General features: G+C 42.6%; 1 protein-coding gene across 16 annotated transcripts in view; it reads right to left on the bottom strand.

The window, feature by feature from the left end:
- Window positions 1–16,440, bottom strand: part of LOC132156098 (myocyte-specific enhancer factor 2A-like) — a 91,628-nt gene extending 75,188 nt beyond the window's left edge. For 5 of the 16 annotated variants that reach the window (XM_059564944.1, XM_059564941.1, XM_059564946.1 and 2 more), the window contains exons 1-2: window positions 9,481–9,655; window positions 3,508–3,649 (exon numbers count right to left, since the gene is read on the bottom strand). The gene's annotated coding sequence lies outside the window, so the exon portion shown is untranslated. Of the gene's footprint in view, window positions 1–3,507; window positions 3,650–9,480; window positions 9,658–16,162 lie in introns of those variants that run through there. The other 11 variants (XM_059564943.1, XM_059564938.1, XM_059564937.1 and 8 more) reach the window with 6 other exon arrangements.
- Between the last annotated feature and the right edge of the window lie 7,156 nt (window positions 16,441–23,596).

Raw genomic sequence — 23,596 nt, forward strand, 5'->3', positions numbered from 1 at the left:
ATATATGAAGAAAGTCTCTTATGCTCAAGGCTGCAATTATTTAATCATGAATACAGTATTGTGAAATATTACTGCAATTTAAAATAATATGTTATATTTTGAATAATTTTTAGCAGCCATTACTCCATTATTCAGTGTCACATGTTCCTTCAGAAATCATTCTAATATGCTGATTTGGTGCTCAAACATTTCTATATTTTTGTGAATACTATGAATCTTTTTTACAGCATTCTTCAATATTTTTTAAAGAATATATTTATGTTTATTCTTGAAAGTTCAAAAGAACGGCATTTATTGAAAGATAAATATTTTGTAAAATGATCCATGTCTTTACTACTACAACACAACACTAAAATAAATACATAAATAAAAATAAAATTTTAAAAACAATGTCCCCAACAGAGGACAAAATGTTTTGCTGGATCCCAGAAGGATAAAGAGGCACTCTGATGACAAGTACAACAACAGATAAAAGACATAATCCTTATCACAGTGGCACTTCAAGATAAACTGGCACTCATATGAGTTCATAATGAAGCTTGTGTTCAAGGCTAATCGCTGACCCGCAAAATGAGATAATCTATGGCAAATTACCCTCCATGGACTACCCGGATTAATGTTCAGCACTTGAAGGTTTTGTTTTGTTTTGGCCTGGTGTTGAGTAACACGAGACTCCTCCCTAAGCTGCCCTCTTAACCCTGAGAGGGCAGCGTGGTGGCAGGGTGAGGAGGCAGAGAGGAAGAGGATCAGTAGGGAAAGGGGATTAGCAGATTTGGGCTGCTGCTCTGGCTCCAGCCTCACACCCGTGATGCCGAGGACCCAGGCATGGCCTAGAGCGAAAGAGACACCTGAAGCCAGGTCGTCAAGCATGACCGCATCTTTGGGAAGGGCAAAGGAGACAGGAAAGAGGCTGTCAATCCTTAAGCCGCTCTGCACTGCTCAGCAGCACATGTGCTGAGTGGACCGTATAGGTGGCTTACCACCAGAGGTCACAGCCAAGGGCAGAGCAGTCGAAAGGTCAACACTAGCTGTTTCTTTAGACAATGCAGGTGTGGCTTTCCAATCGTGCTGTGCTAAAGAGGTAGATCATTCACAGCAGATCACATTTGGTTTTAAACATGCTGTTACATCAAACATGTATGGTCAGAAACCAAAGTTGCGTCTTTATGCATGGAAAAATCAAACTGGTCAAATGCTTGGCCAATGCCAGTGCAAAATGACAAACTGAACCTAACAATACAATGTCCCCTAGAAACTTTCAAATGCTCACAATATTAAAAATGATCTTGATATTGTTTAAATAGAAATTTGATACAGTGTGTCTACAGTACTCGGAGACTACAGTCTCAATTAAACTTCTGAGGATCATTAATGTTTAATAGCCTTTAATGAATGTCAGAAGTTAAATGGAGATTATTGATAAACTGAATAAAGTTCTTACACATTCACCACATATTTGAATCTACAAAGATGGTAGAAAGTTTGTGTTCATAAACGTTTTTGTTGGGTAACACTGACAACTTATCCCAGCATTCTTGACTAAATTTGGTTTTTGATGACCCAGACAGACCCAGCGGCTTTTCTAGGTAGTGACAAATAGAGAAACATGAATTCATTCAGCTGACATGTGTCTAGCCAGATAATTCTCAGTTGTAAGTCCCTCTCACATGCTCTTATTTAATTATAATTGTGTGCATGCTTTTTTACCCCAGTCATTAAGCAACACTGGCTATGCACTTTAAATATAATTTAACCAATATTAACTCTGAAATCTTATCCACATGTCAAAAAGTGAGCTGTATTTTCATTAGGTGAGGAGGCCTATGCCAACTTGGATGCTAACCCCCAGGTCACTGGTTTGGAAGTCATCATCACTATATATTAAGAAGCTGCCTAATAAAGCTAAAAACTGAGGAGCCTAAAAACCTGATAGATGGTTTTATTTGGCAAGAGCAGTTGAAACCTATTTATGACTTGTAACAGACGCAGTTGTGTGTGCATGCTAAGTAAATGAGGAGCTAATATTTTGATACACATCTTAAATTGTGTTTTGTGTTTGTTTTTTGTTTGCCTAAGTAACATGTTCCTCATATCCTTTGGTAAATTATTTAGAATCAAAAGTGCGGCAATGTGGCGTGGTGGTGGGACAGGAGGCAGCCAGAGGTTTCTGGTTTTGGAGCTGCTACTTATGGGGTGACCCCGCTGGGACATCGTACATTCCGTTGGGTTAGAGAGTCGATCCAAAAACCACAGATAATAGAGAGGGAAGTCTGCGCAGACTAAATTCAACTGAATATATGCATGTGGATGCATATTCATAACTCTGCCCTTTATGGTGATAAAAGCAGCTCATTTATATGCCTTTTATGGTACATAAAAAAATCCTTTGAGATGTTCCCAGAGGAGGGAAAAAGGTCTGCATTGCCCACACAAGCAAACTATGGTACAAACATTATCTGCTGGGCTCAAGATTCTGCATCCTGCCTCCAGGTCTCACGGGAGAATGCTGGAATCTCCAGCTCAATGATAGAGTTCCAATAAACAATGAATCACACTGCTCTGAGCAAGTGTGAAAGAGAGCCGTTGCACAAAAAGAAAACCAAGCGTGACTTAATGGACATTGTGCAAAAGTATGGCACATTCCATTGGGCTGATCTGAAAAATATTTAGAACAGAACTGCTAAAGTGTCTTCACACACAGGGAAAAAGAATAGGCATGCAACAAGAGCATTCAAACAAGTAATGAGCATGACACGTCAAATGCAGAGTCAATGACGTCCCCTGAAAACGGCCTGTTTCCAGTAAAGATTGCACAAATGCGTCATTAAATGTATCATTGAGTGGTTTGGTTGTTACTTGTTTTGGTTTATATTGCAAATTGATGACAGCAAACTAACGTCAAACATTTCACTTAAGATCCTTAAGCCCATTTAATTTACGGATAACTGATGCAGATGAAACATACAGATTTTGGATCAGAATCTGGGTCTCTAAATAATAGATTGCTTCACATCATCACCAGAGAGATTGAAGAATAAATAAATATAATTTAAAGAAATCGTACAGACTAACAAAATTACATACCAGTACCCTTGTTTTGAAAAGGTCCTGCCTCCAATTGTTAGCTAACATTTGTGGCCAACTTTGAGACTGAACAATGCATGCTTTGCCAGCTGCAGCTGACTCAAATAAAACACTTAAGAACAGGGTGTTTCACTTTAAATTCAGCTAACATGAAATTAAATGTCAAATTAAACACTACAGCTTCAGCATAGACAGTGTAACTCCTATTTGGAACAAGCCAAACAACTTGTTTTCAACAGAGTTTCACCATATAAATCACAATGTGCATGTAGAGTACGGCAGGCACTCAACATTAGACGTCAACTGACCATATGGCACTGTATCATGTTTACTTCATTAAATTTGATACAAAAAAGTGAGCCAGTGTATAATTAAAACAGATGCTGCATTGTTTGACAGGAAGAAAATAAGAGTTGGGCTTACCCTAACAAATGAAGCAGCACAATTCTCAGTCCTGGACCCAAATGTCCAGCTCAAGTCTTATTTACGTTCTTTCTTCTTTTGCTTTCAGTGCTTCTCTCTACTTGGAGCTTCTTGGTGCTTTCTCTTCCTCGGGTAAAATGCCCTGTTTGAGGGGGAAGGGTAGAGAGGAAAAGTGTTTCGCTCAGTGATTCAGAAGCATGGTGTAAACGCCAGCCTTCTCTTTCTGACAACCAGCGTTAATTGCAGATCAGACTCGCCCACACACTCCAGACTCTCTCTATTCACTCTCTCCTGGAAGGAGCTGAGAGCAGGCTGTGAGATTGGAGTGCTATGAACAGCACAGTGGGAGATGCTCTAACCCCCAACCTGAGCAACACCAATCACCACCTCTGGAGCTCGACTTCACCACAGCTGACTTTATTTCACAAGAATGGCACAGGCATGGACAGATGCCCATGAGACTATGCAATCTGACAGGGCGGTACAAGTGCATCATATAGCATATGCTATAAATCTGTTGCGTTAACTACAGTCTATTTCAAGCCTACAGGAGAAATATTAAGAAGCAGGCCTGAGAAAAATTCTATAGCCAAAGTGCACTCAGATCTCAAGCTGGAAGATGCAAGAAGTCACATGTCAGTTAGAATGACGATTAAGGCTGTTGAGTCTAACCTGGAAAACTTAATAGATACTGACTGCATTAACTTTATTCACCTGCATCAGCAGTGACTGAGGTCAAAAAGAGGAGTGATTTTAATTAAATTAACGTTGAAAAAAAGAAACAACAACATATTAATTGCAGCATCATCTGAAGATGAAGAATATACCACTTATGTTGTCAGTATCTTGTGATTAGGGCTGCACGATTAAGACAAAAATCATAATTGTCAATTATTCCCTTGAAATTGTAATTGTGATTGTTAATGTTGATTATCACAATTTTAACATTGGTCCAACTGCATGCCGTATTTTTATATGAACGCTGAAAACACTTTAACTGAAAACCTTTTAGTGCTTTTCCATAGTTTTAAGCCTCAAATGTCAACTATACATCGGATTGGTTTCTTCTTTAAATTATTAATATAGTATTAATATAGTATTATAAAGTTATACTGAAACTAAAATTAAATCAATGGAAAAACCTGTAAGATAACATGTAGAAAGAAAAAAACCCATCCTAATCATGCAAAATAAAATAAGTGGACTTCGAACGATTAATTGCCGCTTTGAACAATTACGTAATTGTGGCATCCATAATTGTAATTCCGATTAGAAATTTCATTTAATTGTACAGCCCTACTAGTGATAAAGAAACAATACATGATAAACAAAAGATGCTTTATTAACTGGGCACAGCAGAACACCAATTTCAAGAGTGATGTATATTGCGCTTTAGCAGATTTGAAGAGGGCCATGTTGGGTGAACAGCATTCAGAATATTAAAAGAATTCCTTCGCTGACTAATTCATTGTGTAAACAGAAAGCTATTGAGTTTCAGTGTGATGTTTTCAGTGCTGACTTTGCACCCATGTTTAGTTTGGGCTTATTAAACTATAATGAAGTCGCACAGAAAGCCAGATGGAAAAAAGTGTGATGGCATTATACACTTGACTGGGATAATAATTCTTTACAATGAACTTCAGATGAAAACGAGGGCAGCAAAACAAATTTAATTGAAACATATTTTAATGTGGTTTGCAACAAAACAACTTCAGTGTGTGCTGTAAGCACGATTCATAAAGTAATATTTCAGTCAGAGTGCACAGAGATCAAATAATCAAAAAGTGCCAATTCTGACACCAAGGCTGATTAAATCCCTGTACTTCTCAAATACATACTTCATATTAGGGCTGGATGATTAATCGAAAAGTAATCGAAACCGAAATTCAGAACCTCTAACCGACTTAATTTTCCCATGTCGGTTATTTCGTTTTTTTAATCCTAATACTTCCACCTTAAAAGCATACTAGCGCGTGTGTAGCCACATGACTCTGCTCTCCAGTCAGTGGCATAAAAGCAAAACAAGGACGTGAACGCCGGTTCAACACATAGTGATGGCGCGCGAGCGGTGAGCCTTGAGTCTTCACTAAACTTCGTCAGTTGTATTTGTTTATGGTTTGGACATTCAAGCGATTAGACGGTCGGATGTGTAGCCTATTCTTATATCGAGCTACCATGTTCGCGCAGCTGCATTGTGGCATGAACACTCATATAAACAGTAGCTGTGAAGAACGCGCACACAGAGGAACGCAAAAACTAGTTGTCAGCACTGTCCTGAGATTTATTATTAAAGTAGCTTAGAATCTCAAAACTTATTATAGCATATTTTTCTACTTTTGAAGGAACTATGCTATTTACAACCCACAGCTTCACAATAATATAGAGACAGTATGACTAATTCACACACGCAATCACTCGTACTGGTACTGTGCTAATTTATCTTTATTTGATCTTTATTTATCTCTTACACCGAGCAATAATCTATAAGAAATGTTATGAACATAGATAAAATAACTGCTGATAGTGAGCTATGATGTCAGATAGCACTTTCAATAGGAAAAAAATATCCCACCTTTAATAGTCAATCTAAATTGTCTGGCTGAGGTCAGTCTAAAAAGACGTTCAAGACAATTGACAGAAAGCTGCTGCGTGTCGTCATGAAAGCGTATCATTTTCACGTGTTATTAAGCTTTGCCACTTGCCAATTTAACTTCAAAAAACTTTAAAGCATTCAAACACAAGACGCGGAAAAGCTGAACTGAGCAGCTGGTTACTCGCACTATGCTCGGTGCGCACGCAGAGAGAGAGCCGTGTCTCACGGACAGTAACACTGAACTGAGCTCTCCTTTGCGGAATTGCTAATTCAACCTTTTCACACCACAGACTAAACACAATTAATCATTGATTTGTAATTGGCCAACAAAGTATTGACTGTTGTCTGAAGTTTTGTTTGTTTGTAATCCATTACACATCTTTCTATCAAAGTTATCTGATATTATCAAGATGAATTCGTTCTGACAGTTTAACTCTTGAGTTCTTGTCATATCTTATTACCATTTTCTAAACTATAGCAAATAAACTGATAGTGTGAGAAATGTTGAAGGTGTCTGAATTCATTTTGGTTTGACTGTATGTTTAATTTTTACAGTGCTATTTTACATTTAATTATTCGGTTTCTGTAACTGGACACTTACAAACTTGAAAAAACTTAAACACTGCAAAAATAGCACAAACAAATAAACAGAACGAACATACAAATTAAACACTTTCAAACAGGGCCCACTGGTACAACCTGTACCGGGGCCCCACTGACCCCAGCTACGGCCCTGCTTACAGTACAAACCTTGTCAGTGAACTATGAGGGCAAAAAAAACAGAAACAAAATAATCGTTCATTAATCGTAATCGAGGGAAAATGTTCAATTAATCGGGGTTTTGATTTTAGGCCATAATCATCCAGCCCTACTTCTGCCTATATTTTCTTACGGTATTATACGGTATTATATAAAGCTTGGGTTCAACTTGAAATGTTTGTGCTGCTACTGAAGTGCAACATGTGCAATATGTGTAATGATAGGGACAGGATTCACGGTATGGTTAGGTTTAAGAATGAGTTAAGGAGCAGGGGTAGAATCAACAGTGTAATTATAGATTTTATAATTATAGAATAAATTGCAGAAATAATTACAAATGTAATTACATGCAGGTATATAAAAGTACATAATTTAGGTAGCATACAATTAATGTACAAAATGTTTTTTACAAATGTATCATGTGCTTAATTTCTAAATTAGTACAAAGAAGTTAAAATGGATTTACAGTAAAGCTTGATTTTGATTATTTAACCTTAATTCTTATTTACTTAACCACATCAACTCTGGGGACCCACCGGTGGGTCCAATATTGCATGTGTCTAATTCTCAAAAAATCTAAATAACAGCTAAAGTGGTTAATAGAAAATGAGCAAGAACAAAATGAACACTCATGCACTAGGCCCACTTTATTTTTTCTTTTGCACTTCATATTCTGTTACACCATTTCTCTGTGCAGCTTGAAATATTGAACTAATCAATGAATCTATGGTGTGCTGGGCCCTGACTACAGGTTGTAAGCCTCTTAAAATCAGAACAATCAGTGTGACAGACAAACATTCTTCCTGAGGTCATTTTCATGATGATGTACCGTGACCTGATTGCCTGCCTCGTGTGGCTTGTAAATACAATGCTTGCCAGGCACAAGCAATGAGCAACCCTATGAAAACAGCCCCATTTAGCCTTTGACATTCGGACAACAGGTCGAAACATTGTGGCTTACTTTAGTATTGGTTTTATCAATTGAATATCTTTATCAATATAAAATATTGATAAATATTTGAATTGTTAAATATTTATAACTGTCATGCCTAAAACATTCTGTGAAAGTCAAAATGACATATCATCTTGTAATGTTGCATTTAAGGTGAGTCTAAGGCATTTTACCGATATCTAAATTGCGGCCTGCAGGCCATTAACAGAGGCATGTGTAATCTTAGAAGCACAAGTACTACACTTTCTGCCTGTGGATGATTAGGCTGTAAGTAAATCAAGTAAACAATGAAGCTAATATTTAAAACAAGCATTGATACCAAATTCTTTTTGCAGTATAATCTATTTCAAATTACATAATGTGAAACAGTATTAGTCTAGATTGTTGTTTTTTTTTAACTAATAACTGGAAATTAACCTATCGTTGGTTAACGGCAAAACTAAACATGAATGAAATTTAAATTATATTTAATTTAATAACTTTATTCCAGTAATGACCTTGCAGATGACTCACAATCATGTACCACACAATAGTTAGACCTCTTACTAGTTTGTAACAAGACCATGTGACCTCAAGAATAACATTTAATCACAAGTGAAATTAATATCCTATTAGAAGATAATTGATGGCATCAGTTTACTCACTAACATAAAGTATTAGAGACTCCAATAAACCTGCGATGCTTCATCAATGTAACACTTCGTGCTGTAAACTGGTGTCAACTATCCAAAGCTCTGCAAGAGACCAGCACCATCTAGATTTCAGAGAGAAAACTATCTGCAATCACTTCCAAATTTCAAAATCATTCTTAAAGTTAGGCATTATAGAAAAGCAATAACTTTCCCTAATATTCATAAAGTGGTCGGACATGCTTTACATGGCTTCGGAAGTAATATCCTACAGTACATTTTAACCCTGTTGACTGTGCTTGTTTTAATGTGTCTTAGAATGTAAAATATTTACTAATCCCAAATTACAGTGTCTAAAGTACAATACATTAATATAACCAGCTGTCTCTGCTAGTTTGGGTGTTTTAAACAAATGTTTCTTCCAAAAAGCAATATCAAAATGCATTAAATATCTGCCTTGCAACTTCAACCAACCAGTCCACACATTCAGAGACAAAAGAAAGTAAGAAAACATTGTCACAGGGGTCCTGAAGTTGATCTTGCTCTGTACTAAAGTTCTGAACCTCAGCAGTTTGACACTACCTGAATATTCAGAAGCGAAGGCTTAACGGTTTGCAAAGTATATAGACACAAATTCGAACTTTAGAGTAAATATCTCACTACCCCCTGGCTTTCTTGACTAACATCTGTCGTATTTAATCGCCCCTCCAAAAAATTTTAACGCCGCCCGGAAAATGATGCGAGACTAGAGCTCAACATTTGCCAAGTGTCAAAGTGGACTGAACCCAAAAAACAGGCTCTTCTTCACAGAGAATTACGAGCACAAAACATTGCTGTCCTTCAGTCTGGAGCTCGCGACTAGTACCAAACACATCCAGACGTACTGCCGACCACTGAGGCACACATATTACACACATGTTTAGCTCCCCAAACGAACTGGAACGCGTTTAATTTGCGCTCATCCAGTCTCACTCCACGACTCCCTCCTCTCTTTCTTGACTCCGCTGCTGGGTAACATTGTTGCTATTTTTGCGACTTACCTTTTTTTCTTAGCGGTCCCCCTCGCTGTATATAGATACTGTGTATCAGTGACTCCCGTGGATACACTGTGACATAAATGTATTTTCAGTCACACTTACACACGGCTTCTATTTTCGGGAGCTGAGCTGACAAACTCAGAAGAGGCAGCAGTCGCTCTTGACACAACATAAGCTCCTCCCCCAATATGACGAATACTGGACGGAGTCAACCTCCTATGGCAAGCCCCTTTCACATTATATTCTTTAAAACCGAATAGTGTCTAAAGTCTCATTACTTTAATCTTTCTTTCTTTTTTTAAGATTTGAAATAGGGACTATGTTCTTTTTCAATTTTACAAGTAACTATCCTTTTGTCACAGATAGGTCTAATAATGCCTAATTAATAACTTTAGGCCTATCAGGTTACTAGAATCTATAGTAGCCTACTTATTTATTTGATAGTAGGCTTTCGGTACCTATTTTTAAGATATAACTACTCACTACTATCTCAACTGCATTTTTTTTATATGTAATGACCAGTAAAAAGACTACTTTATAGATTAAAAATCTTATTAGCAAAGTCAGAAATCAGAATAATCACAATGCATATTAGTGTCTAATATATAGGTACTAATGTATTTACTTGTTACTAATAGTAAGAAGGCAACTGTAAAACTGGAATACTAGTAGGTCAAAATATCAGAATAACTAAGCTACAAGTAGGCTACTTGTTCCTAAAAATGTAATTTTAGTCAAACAGATTATATCTTATACTAAATAGAATCTTGCAAGTTGGAAATTTTATAATGATCAGAATTAATGTCTAATAAGTAGGTACTAATGTCTTAATTTTTACAGTAAAACTGAAAAACTAGTAGGCTGGAGTAACTAAGAAGAACTAATCTGTAAAGAATTTAGTTACAAATAAAACTGGAAAAGTTAAACACCAAGAACTTAAAAACAGATGCTACTAGTCAGTCATTTTCTAAACCACAGATCTCTATATAGTTAAATGGAAAAGCTAATCAGTTCAGGATAGTGGGGGGAATAAACTTGTCACTACTGGATTACTTTGTAGTAATTCGCCAAATACAATTAAAACAGATTGTAACAATATCCTATACACTGTTTACTATCTTTATATTGTGTATTGTTTTTGCCTATTTATTTTTACTCACTTATTTTTATCTTGTTATCTGTTTCTTGTCACTTGTCAACCTGTCTGTGCACTGGAAGCTTCTGTCACCAAGATATTTTCCTAGTGTGTGAAAGCACACTTGGCAATAAAGCTTTGTCTGAAAGCTTTTTCTAATACTATATTGTTTTATGAGGAACAATTGTTACTTTGGCTTGCCATAAAAAAAATGCCGCCTGCTCGTCCTCCACCTTCTACTCTACTCGTGTCTCATCTAAAGTTTAAAAACAAATATGAAAAACTCAAGAATAGAGTTAAACATGATGAAAACAACACGAAGTCCGACACTGTGTTTGGTCAATGTTAAAAGGCGGCAAAGCAAGTGAGCGTGCGACATGAGGCGAGAAAGAGAGGAAACGGCTCCCTAACCGCCACACCATGACATCACTGTTTAACAGTTTTAGAAAGCGAGGAAACAACCAGAATAGCCAAGTATAGGCTATGTGCATGTCATCGAATCAAGGAAGTGACAGTTAAAGTACCGTTCCGCAAAAAGTTAACAAGGACGGCACTGTTGAGTAAAATCCTCCACAGCAACGATTAGTGGCTGCTTGCTAAAAGCCCGTTACATCCAGAGCAATTTTAATATTTATTATGGTCGTTAGACTGGCACTACCTTAGATACGATTGACGTAAGTTCTATAAGACAACAGTAACAATAGGGTCAGTGCTTTTGAAGTGACATTTCTCATCCAATCGAATCCCTCAGCGGCTTGTCAGTGACGAATCAGAGAAAGGAGGTTGGCTGCGTTTTACGTTGCATGTGGCAGTGTCACGTGTAGTTGTAGGATCTGTGTAAGAGGTGTGGTACTGAACGAGCTGTTTTTGCTGGGACCTAAAGGGAATTTGTGCTACCACCGTTTTACCACGTGCAATTGGACATACAGGACATCAAATGAATTATCATGTTAAAACAATGCAAAACAGTTATACAATGACCAATAAATAAAACAAACCAGAATCTGTTTTCAGAGGCCTTCATAAATTATTAAAATTTTTCAAAATTCAGTTTTTTTTTTCATTTGAAACACTACATAAGCCATATCTTATTACTAAAATACAGCAAGCGTGTCATCGCTTTCATAACTTTCTAATACGCAGTATTAACTTGTGTAACAATGCAGAGAAATTCAGGTGATTACTAATACACACTGACCTCATTATCCAGTGTTTTAAGCACTTTTAGCTTCAAATTGTCTTCTTCAAAACTTTCTTCTTAATATTTTGTATTCAAAATATGTACAGTAAGACATAAATATAAGCAATCATCATGGATTCACACAACAATCAAAACTGGCAACTTAGCCACTTTAAGAACATCTTAAGAACATTCTTGCACTTTGGGTAAACAGTTGGCAGCATGAATGTAATTTATTGTCATTTTAGCAGAATTTTAGAATGTTAAGATAAAATAACATATTTTCCTTGCTGATCCTTCCAAACAACGCCTGAAATGTAAAAGTACTTCATTATATGCTAATTGCTTTTACTTTTTTTGTGATGTGGGGCCAAGTATGGAGACCCATACTCATAATGTGTGCTCTGCATTTAACCCATCCAAGTGCACACACACACACAGTAATGAACAAGAACGAACACACACCTGGAGCAGTTAGCAGCCAATGGTGCAGCGCCCACGGGGCAGTTGGCGTTTCGGTGCCTTGCTCAAGGGTCTCACCTCAGTCGTTGTATTGAAGGTGGAAGAGAGTGCTGGATATTCACCCACCCCCGACAAGTCTTGCCAGACTTGAGACTCGAACCCACAACCTTCAGGTTACAAGTCAGACTCTCTATTCATGACTGCTCCATATCGGTTATATAATATCGGTTATATAAGTGTGGTAAAGGTTCTGACCAATAAAGAGGTCAAATCACCCATTGGTATCACCCATTGCTGTGAGTCGCCTCTATCCGTTCGTACTACCTCATAATTGAGATCTCCTATCCGCCGTGTGACCTCAAAGGGTCCTTGCCACTTGGCTAATAATTTGGAGCTAGAGGTTGGCAGTAACATGACCACTTTATCTCCCGGTGCAAATTCTCGAAGCTTTGTTCCCCGGTTATATAGCTGGCTTTGTCTGCCCTGGGCCTGAAGCAAATTCTCCATAGAGAGCCGCCCCAGTGTATGGAGTTTTGCGCACAGGTCCAGGACATATTGAATTTCACTCTTGCTATCCGAGCGTCCGTCCTCCCAAGTTTCTTTCAGGACGTCTAGCACCCCCCGGGGCTGACGTCCATAAAGAAGCTCGAAGGAGGAAAACCCCGTGGAGGCTTGGGGGACCTGGCGCACAGCAAATAAGAGGGGTTCTAGTCAATGGTCCCAATTTTTCGTGTCTTCCTGTACGAACTTCCGGATCATGGTTTTTAATGTGCGATTAAACCGTTCGACCAGTCCGTCCGTTTGTGGGTGATAGACGCTGGACGCACCGCTTTAATGCCCAACAATCCGTACAATTCGTTTAACGTGCGTAACATAAATGCGGTGCCCTGGTCCGTGAGAATCTCCTTTGGGATTCCCACGCGGGAGATTAAACGAAACAAGGCGTCCACCACACTCTTTGCCGAGATGTTGCGGAGCGCCACTGCTTCAGTATATTCAGGTGTCCCCGTGCCGATCGTTCTAACGGCCCGATGAGGTCCATACCAATTCGCTCGAAGGGGACCTGCACTAGAGGAATAGGGCACAAAGGCGCTTTTGGGGTGGCCGGTGGGTTTACCAACTGACATTCCCGACAAGACGCACACCACCTGCGCACGTTCTCGTGAATGCCCGGCCAAAAGAATCGGGTCGTTAGACGATTTAGTGTTGCCGTTACTCCTAAGTGCCCTGCCATAGGATTACAATGTGCCGTCTGGAAAAGCATTTCCCGACGGCTCCGTAGTACTAACAGTTGGGTTGTATCTTCCTTTGTCTGAGCGTCGTGGGTCACTCGATACAACCTGTCTTTGATAATGGCAAAATACGGGTGGGATAGCGGACGCTCAGGGTGGAGAACCTGCCCATCGATAGAGCGGACCTGCTCGAAGGCATGCTTAAGTGTCTCGTCCTGGGATTGTTCCAGGGGAAAGTAATCGCAACTGGAAAGGTTCAGCCTTGCCACGCCGCTCGGATCCCTTGAGACCGCCCCGCTAGGTCCTGGGACAGATTCTCCCACCTGAGCGCTCGCCCCGCCCCCCGGCCAGTTCTTTCCCCCGACGGCACCCGCTGTCAAACACACCAGTAATTGCTGAAACGCTGGCAAATTCGTTCCCAAGATTAGCGGATCCCGGAGGCGGGGACTAACGGCCACCTCCACATTATGCTTTTGGCCCCTAAATTTAATGCCTATGGCTTTTATGGGGTATTCCCTTATATCACCGTGCACGCACCTCACCTTAACCATGCGGCCCATATCCAATGCCCCGGATTGTATCAGACTTTGATGGATGGAGGTCTGGTTACAACCTGAATCCACCAGAGCCTGATAGGTTCCCCCCTTAATACTCACGGGTATTTGGTACAGCCCGGCTTGATCGGGGGCGGCCTGCGGGTCATCCAGGATCCGGACCAGTGTCCCCACCTCCATCACCGGGCACCTGTCCACAAAGTGGCCCGGATTCCCGCAACGGAGCACGCCGCCAGCTGATCATCCGCCAGTTGGATGGCCAGATCCAGCGACGCGGGGGGGGGTGGCACTGGACCCACTGGGCAGTCTTCTTCGGAAGGCGGGAGATAAACTGTTCCAGTACCACCGTGTTGTTTATGGACTCGGCGTCGCTGCCTCCGGCAAACAGCCATTTGCGGCACGAGTCCCGGAGCTGCTGTGCCAACACAAAGGGTCGGCCCGCTTCGCCAGCTCCAGCAACCGGAAGCACTGGCGATGTTGTTCGGGGTTGAGGCCGACCCTCTGGAGGATGGCTCTTCTCAGGTCGGCATAGACCAGGAGGTTCGGGACGGGCAGTTGTTGAGCCGCCTTCTGGGCCTCCCCTGACAGCAGAGGGATCACCCGGACGGGCCAGCTGTCCATCGGGGGGACTGGGCACTGGGGGAGGCCGTCCCCATCCGACCCTCCCGGTCCATCAAGCTCCGGAACAGCTCACGGTCCTCCTGCTGGACCTGCATCATAGCCTGGAACTGGTGTTCATGGTCGGCATGCAGGGCCTGGTGGTGTTCTTGATGTAGCCCTTCCCGTGAGCGATGTGATGATGTCCGCAAACGGCGACGATGATGGTCCTAACGGAGTCTGCATGGTGGAGCGCTCTCCTTCCACCCGGGTTTCGGCACCAGCGTGGTAAAGATTCTGACCAATATAGACGAAGGAGACCAGGGTCGGTGTACGGGGCTCGTGAGAGACTTTATTTAACACTGAATCAAAATAAAACAAACAAACGAGGCAGGTGCGCGCACTTCACAAAACACTTCTTGACTTCGATACTGCAGTCTTGGGTCCTTCACAGCTCACCAGCTTCCCAAGCTCACGAGTCCCCGTCTCTCTCGTCCTTCGCCGGCTGTCGCGCTGCTTAAATGCTGGTTCCCCACGCCAATCACTGCAACGAGATCCAGGTGTTACTTGTTTCTCACCTGAACCACTTACCACCGCTTGTCTCTTCACTCGCTCTCCCGTTGCAGACTTCCCTAAACCACGCCTCCCCCGCCACAATAAGATATCGGTTTCTTAAAACAAGGACATGTGCCACATCAATTAAAAATACAACAGAATGATAGAAATACTACAACAAGAAATATAGCCGTAGAATCCACAGCAAACTCATACTGCATTAAGTAATCCCTGGAAAAAGGCTATGGATATTGATGAAATCCCTGATTATGTGCATTCTGTGATTTCACATTTTTTCACATTCTATTTGAAGCCTTGTAAGCTGGAGCTGTACATAAAAATAGTTCCATCAGGGCTAGGCACAGACTCTGGATCCCCTGTGCAAACACCCATTGGCACCAGAGTCCAAACAAACCATACTGAACACCCAGCCACCTGTGGTCTAGAGATCAGCTAAAAAGAAAAAGATTACAAAATACAAAAGTTATGTGTATAGCAATAATAATAATAATTAAAAAAAAAACCCTGAGGTCTTGATCAGATTTACTTAATATAATAAAATGTGGTGCAGGTATAGGGAGCAAACTAACACTGAAATGTTACTATATATTTCATATAATTCATTACTGAATGAAAATAAGCTGACGACTTTTGAAAGATCTTCCTTGAAAATCAGTTTCCTATATTTACAGTTTCTGTTTTATTCAAGTAAAATGAAAGTGGTGCAATCCTGCAAAAAGCATAATTATTATGAAGAAAACAGAAAATGTGTGTGTGTGTGTGTGTGTGTGTATATATATATATATATATATATATATATTATATATATATATATATATAATTATAATCTGCTTGCATTTTTCCATACTTACCAATAACAAGCAGTCAGGTCATGTGTTAATATTGTATACTGTATACAACGCATCTACCCCATTGCCCCTCCCTATATGTGAATGGCTGTGTATCTCACCTGTTTCTTGTGATGATCGATTACTTTCACCGAACCTGCTGCTAAGGCCTTCCTCAGGTATTTTTCTCAGATGTGCCTCTCTTAGTTTCTTAATTTCCCTTGTATTACCCTAATTTTTTCCCTTGTTCTCGGTCTCTCTTTTTGTCTGCCTTCCTCTCTCACGTTCTCTCTCTCTCTTGCTTTCTGACTCCTTTGTTTTCCTCAAAGCCAGACCAGCTGGCTTTGGACGGCTTTCTTCTTGCCCCTGTGAGGCCTGACTTCACACTCTCGTCCCTGGGTCTTTCTGCCGGAAGGGAGCTGGGTGACAGAAGTTTGAAGGGTAGGATCCCAGATGGACGCTGACATGCTGGGCATTCGTGTATGAGACAGGGCTTGGCTCAGGGGAGTGGTGGACCAGCCGCAGCTGTCACTCACCAATACCAAGGGTGTTAGATGTATTTCGTGTTGTTATTATTATTAATAAAAGTGAAAAAAATTTGCTGATCAGAGAACAACAATTTCTGCCTGTTCATAAGAGATGGAAGAAAGGAGAAAGGAAAGGCACAGAATTCCCTGTTGTTTCGCTTTCTCATAAAAAAGCCTTGCCAGCACTGCCGCCAATACTTCAAAGTGTCATTTTACTCGCCAATAGAAGTCATCCAAACATGAACCATCAACATTTGAGCAAAATTTCAATAGTATTTTGCCATAAAGTTTTGGGTTCAACAAAATAGTGAAAAATAAGCCAGCTGAAGCACTTATATTTCCCTGCCAGTTTAAGTTAAAGTTTTGTATTGATGGGTCATTAAGTACTAGAGAATTGCAGTGGGGTTTATAAAGCATGTGTCAAATAGAAGACAGCTGACATTTTCAGCATTGTACCCAACCACAAATAGCTCCAGACTGCTTAGATACTACGCCAACAATTAAATAAAGGATCTTATAATATCATTCATATAACATATTTAAGCACCATAGTCAAGTTAGAGTTTCGGTTTGAACTTTCTTTTTGAAAAACAACAGGCTCATTGGACTCATAAACACACTGAAGGTCATCGTTTTGACAGCAGATTCTTGACTAACACATCATTACAATTAGAACTAGGCAGAACTAAACTAGCCAAAGTCCTTCATATATCCCGCTCATTGTCCACAGTTCCCAGCTCATGCACAGAAATGGTTCCTCAATGTTAAGTATAATGTGACCTTCCAAAAATATTGAAAACAATAAGTTATTCATATATTAAGTGAAAGAGCATCTTGATACAATACGTTACCACATACGTTACCACTTGGTAATGCACTAAGGATCATATAGAAACACTTTTATAGCATATAGGTTAATATTAAATTCCACAAACAAGTTAAACAAACTAACAAATGAATATTAGTTATTATAAATTAACCTGACTAATATAGTCATATGATATAGTAAAGTTGAAATCTACATGACCTACACAAATAGATGCTGAAAACGTCTTGTTCATTGTTAATTCATGATACCGTCTAAGGTTACGTATGAAACCCTGGTTCCTCGAAGGAACGAGACGCTGCGTCGAGAACGAATGGGGAATTCGTCCAGCGTGAAGTCTCTGAATAACGTGTATAATCAGTCCAATGGAAGGGCGAGACGTCATAGGTGGGTGACGTCAGAGACCAGGAAGCATAAAAGCATGAGCGGCAAAGCCGGTAATCAGCCTCAAAGGATGAAGCAAGTGCCGGCCAGAGATGCCGGAAGTGTGGCACTGCAACGCAACGTCTCGTTCCTTCGAGGAACCAGGGTTACATACATAACCTTAGACGTTCCTCTTCAGGAACTCGAGCTGCGTCGAGAACGAATGGGGAATGAGAATGCCCATGCCGCCAGACTTTCAAATCTCTGCCTAGTGTGGAAGAGCACAGCTAGAGAAGGAGAAGGAGCCTGACAGAAATCGGGGACAACCCGTCCAATGACAAACTTCAGAAGGAGTGAGTCTTGACCCCCAGGAGAGGGGAGATCAGAGGACTCGAGGCTTAGGATAGCATCCTGATCACAGCTTAGCATTAGCTTCTTTTGGCCGGAGGCCTCAGCCTCAGCGCACCATGGAGGAAACATGTAACCAGAGGGTTTCTGCCCACTGACTGGCCACTGAGAGGGGCGCGGTAGTCCACCATGGCCACCACGTAAACCTTCAGGGTGGAGTGGGTCAACCCTGCGGAGAGCCTACAGAAACTCCATCACTGTACCAACCGGGCAGTTAACTGGGTCGAGCTGGCAGTCTCCGCACCAAGAAGTGAAAAGCTTCCACTTCAAGGCATACAGTTTCCTCATTGAGGGAGCTCTGGATTGGAGAACGTTCTTAACAACCTCGGTTGAGAGACCGGAAGCTAAGAGTTGTGCCTCCTCAGAGACCACACCTACAGCCTCTAAGCTCCATGCGGGGACACACCCTCCGCCTGCGAGAGGAGATCTCTCCTGACGGGATCCTCCCATGGAGTGCCGTCAAAAATAGAAATCAGGCACAAGAACCATACCCGGCCCGGCCAGAACGGGGCTACTAACATCAGCCGGACTCCATCCCGGCGCACTATCGCCAGAACTCCTGGGAGCAGAGCAATCGGGGGAAAAATGTACAGATGAAGCCTCGGCCACGTCTGTACCATGGCGTCCAGCCCCAGTGGAGCTGGATGGGTCAGAGGAAGCCAGAGGGGACAGTGCGATGTCTCTCGAGTCGCAAACAGATCCACCCGAGTCTGGCCAACCTCTCCAACTCTGCTTCATCACCTCGGTGTGAAGCCGCCATTCCCCGGGCTTCGGCCCCTGCCTCAACAGGATGTCTGCTCCCATATTAAGATGCCCAGGAATGTGAACTGCTCTGAGCGAGAGGAATTCATCCTGGGCCCACACAAGGATCTGGTACGCTAGTTGTATAAACGGCGTGAGTGCAGACCTCCTTGGTGGTTGATGTAAGAGACCACCGCTGTGTTGTCGGTGCGCACCAACACATGGTGACCTCTTAGGTCTGGGAGAAAATAACGAAGTGCACGAAGCACGGCCAGCATCTCCAGGCAGTTGATGTGCCATGTCAGATGGCCACCACTCATGACCGCACCCCAACCGGTGAGGGACGCGTCTGTCGCTAGCATCACGCAGCGACAAGGAGCTCCGAGCACTGGGCCCTGAGACAAGAACCAAGGCTTCCTCCACATATCCAAGGCACGTAGGCAGCGCCGCCTGACCTTATCATGCAAAGTGGGTTTCCCATCAGGGAGAACCCCTTGGTCCTGAGCCACCACTGTAGGGGTCTCATGTACAGCAGGCCAATAGTATTCACGTTGGACGCAGCTGCCATCAGACCCAGCGATCTCCGTGACTGCTTGACAATGAGTGACCAGCCTTCTCTCACTCTCGCGACTGCAGTGAGGATCGACTCGATCCGAGCAGGTGACATACGTGCCTGCATCATGGTCGAATCCCACACCATGCCCAGATAAGTGGTTCTCTGTACTGGAGAAAGCACACTTTTCTTGGCGTTAAGTCTTAACCCCAGCTCTTTCATGTGAGCGAGAACAACACCTCGGTGCCGAACCGTCATCTGCTCAGATTGAGCTGATATCAACCAATCGTCAATGTGGTTGAGTCTTGAAAGTGTGGGGTGAGAGTGCCAGGCCAGTGGAAGATCCGTATTGGTAGGCTTTTGCCCCCAAAAGCAAACCTCAGGAACTTCAGATAAAGAAGGATGGAGATAAGTGCATCTTTTTGATAGATTGTGACACACCAGTCCTCGGACTTGGCCTGTGCAGGCGTGCTGAACTTCAGTCCCCTGACTGAGCGGTTCAAAAAGCACAGATCTAAAAAAGGACACAACACCTCATACTTCCTCGGAACAGTGAAGTACCAGCTGTAGGACCCGGACTCTGCAACCCAAGGATGGACCACCTCGATGGCCTCCGTCCTCAGAGAGAGTCTACTTTTGTTACATTACCAGAGCCTGCTTGGGGCCCACCAGAACTGGATTCTGTGGCCTCTCACTACAGTGTGCAGGACCCACTGAGACACATTTGGCAGTAGTTTTCATGCTGCCAAATAGTCTACTAAGGGAATCAGCCTCTCAAGACTGATCTCTGGTGGCATCAGAGCAATTAGCTCAGTGCCCTGAAGCAGCGCACTGGCAGGAGATGGCCGAACTAGCTGCTCTGGAAACCTCCCAGGAGGTTGCGAGCCTCTTAGCACCACTACGTTTCTGGGCGGTAACTGAGAGAAGCGCTCGCTGGAGACCGCTGCACCCTGGAACACAGGCAGGGTTGGCAGATCGATCTCCTGAGGGCACTGAGGAGAGACGGCCACCGTGTAATCCAGTGTACACCGCTCTTCCCCAGAGGGGCCTGCCATCCGAGGTCCTGAGCCGCGGCATCAGGACTATCGTAGCTGAAGTCTCCTAAAAACTACGGTCCTCAGACCCACTGCGTCTGCTAGGAAGACTAGACCAGAGCCTGCTCGGGGCAGGACCCCATGGAGTACACTTGGCAGGGGCTCCCACACCACCATGTGACCTCCTTAGGGAACCAGTCTCGCGAGACTGGCCTCTGGTGCGCCTAGAGCCACTAGCTCGGTGTCCTGAAGCGGCGAACCGGCAGGAGACAACCGTACTAGCTGCTCTAGAGACCTCCGTAGAGGTAGCGAGCCTCTCAGCACTTATTACGTCTCTGGGCGGTAACTGAGAGAAGTGCTCGCCGGAGATCGCTGCGCCCTGGAACACCGGCAGGGTTGGCAGAACGATCTCCTGAGGGCACTGAGGAGAGACGGGCACCGTGTAATGCGGTGTACACCACTCTTCCCCAGAAGGAGCTGGCCCTCAAAACGTTCTAGGCCTTATGATGAAGGTTATCCAGCGAGAACAACGGTCCGCAGAACTAGAAGCCGTTGGCCTGGGAGCGCCACTCTGACTCTAGTGTCTGCAGAGTACAAAAGTGACACCCCCAGCACAAGGGGCTGGAACACAGTTGGTACTGCTCTGCCCAGCAGCCCCTGACCGCCTCAACCTCCTCAGAGGAAGAGAGGTACACACATGTTCTCACACAAGAAATTACATCCCTAGAGCCCCTGTACATCTAACTTCACATAGTCAGATAAATATGTCATTTTATTCCTTAGAATTAAATGTAGTCAACAACCAGACGAGTCAACACGGTCTGGTGTAGAAAAACTCACATAAAAACTAAACAATGTAATACACGCGTTGTCTCGGAAGTGCGCATGTATTTTATTAATTTATTTTTTTTATTATGCTACTCAGTTACACAAACAACATCAATCTCCTCAGAGAAAGATTAATGCTGCAGCGAGCTCTGCCTCAGAGGAAAAAGAAACTGCAGCGTGGGTTTCCAAGCCTCTAGAGCGTGCCCGGCGAGAGAGCATGCAGCAGCAGCGAGCTGTCTCAGAGGGCGAAGAAACCGCAGCGCTGGTTTCCAAGCCTCGAGAATGAGCTCTAGATCTAGTGAACACGGGTGGAGATAGGCCGAGCCGTCTCCAACCCGTTCGCCAGATCATGTGCGATTCCCACTATCGCGGTCGCCACCGTGCCACAGCAACAGCGCGACCGTAACTGCAAGATTGCATGGCGAGAGCGGCGCGCTTAACAGCGAGAGCCTACTGCGTGAGCTCCACTCTTCATTAATGTTGCTTATTATAATATTAGGCATAATATGCTTGTGTAACTGGTGCATGTGCAACTGATACTTGTGCAACTGGCGAGCCATCGACGCCTTTCCACATCAATCTCCTCAGAGAAAGACAGGCAGCGCGTCGCGCCCTCTCATTGGGGAGAAAGTACCGCAAACGCAGGCTTCCGAACCCCTGAGAGCGGGCGCCGGATCTGGTGGCTAAGAAAGAACATAGGGACTTGCCGGTCTTACATTCCGTCCAGCAGATCCGAAAGCGAATCCCGCGAGCACAACCACCGCTCCGCCTCGGCGAAAGCGGGGCTGGCACCGCAAGAAACACCATTGAAAGCTCCCTCCTCAAAGAGAGCCTTCTGAGAGTGAAGCAAAGGCTTGCATCGCAGCCGTCAACTCCCTCGATAGCTGACACTGCTCGCTTCACTCTCAAGCAGACAACACACGAGCTGCGTGTGTCCCTACCTTTTTTTTTGGCAGGGAAAACACACAGCCTGAACGCTGCCTGCTCTCGCCCAAAACTTCTCTTGATTGAAGCTTTGACAATGGAGTTTATCAGTGAAAAACGACACTTAATAAGACTCACAAACAGATAGCGACTGACACACACACAGAGCGCTTGCTGAAAACAGAAGGCTGATTACCGGCTTCGCCGCTCATTCTTTTATGCTTCCTGGTCTCTGACGTCACCCGCCTATGACGTCTCACCCTTCCATTGGACTGATTATACACGTTATTCAGAGACGTCACGCTGGACACGTTCCCCATTCGTTCTCGGCGCAGCTCGAGTTCCTGAAGAGGAACTAATGCATTTACTAAAGGTATGAACTGAACCTTATATTGTAGTGTTAATAATAACAACATTTTTCACACTTTTTTTCTCAAAATTTCCCCATCTACACACTTGTTGAAACAATCTTTACCACAGAAGACGGTCTAAAGGTAGGATGACAAAATAGAGGAACTGGAATAGCACAAATGTACATCAGTATGTCTCTGTGCAGATTGAGTCTGTGCATTAGATAACTTTGCAGTCTCTAAAAATACCCTGTCTTACAGCCTGGCTCTGTTCTCTCATTAACGCACATAATTAACACTGAGCATGCCCTGCCAGCAATGAGTAGCGCAGCACCGCACACAACTGTCACATACTCATGCATCTATGTAACATATCTAATCAAAACCTCAGAAGTTTCCAACTACTTTTTCTTCTTTTGTTCACTCTCAACTAACTAATATCTGAGCTTGTAATTATACACCTGACACTCTCAACTTTTATTCCATTTTTTTCCCTCACAACTTAGAAATGTAGTAGGCTAGCGTATCCTTCAAATCATTTGGGTTTCAGAGACTTACAGACAGCTGCTTCCAGACACAATAAAAGCCTTTTAATTTGCCCACCATTTGTTGAAGTTACTGTACAGCACCATTTATAAGAAAGAGAGAGAGACATTTTGTATGAGCTGTAGCAAGATCATTAAAAATTTAGCAAGGTCAGAAATGAAACCATTCCTCCCATTTTTCATCCAGTCCATAATATCAAGAATCATTTAATTAATCTCACAAAATGGCCTCAAATTAATTCACTTTGACAAATAGCTGTCGGGTAATGTGACTAGAGATCTACTTGATAAATAAGAATGGAACAAGGGCGCATCAACAGAAATTATCTGTTGATAAACTATGGTGAGGTTCCATAGAACTTTATCTCATGTTTAATTTTTTATTATTTTTAGATGATAATAGTTTAATAGTTTATAACATAGTTTAAAAAAAATCTAACAGCGTTAAACTGTTCTT

This window comes from Carassius carassius, chromosome 13 (assembly GCF_963082965.1).
Source record: "Carassius carassius chromosome 13, fCarCar2.1, whole genome shotgun sequence".
Classification (NCBI taxonomy): domain Eukaryota; kingdom Metazoa; phylum Chordata; class Actinopteri; order Cypriniformes; family Cyprinidae; genus Carassius; species Carassius carassius.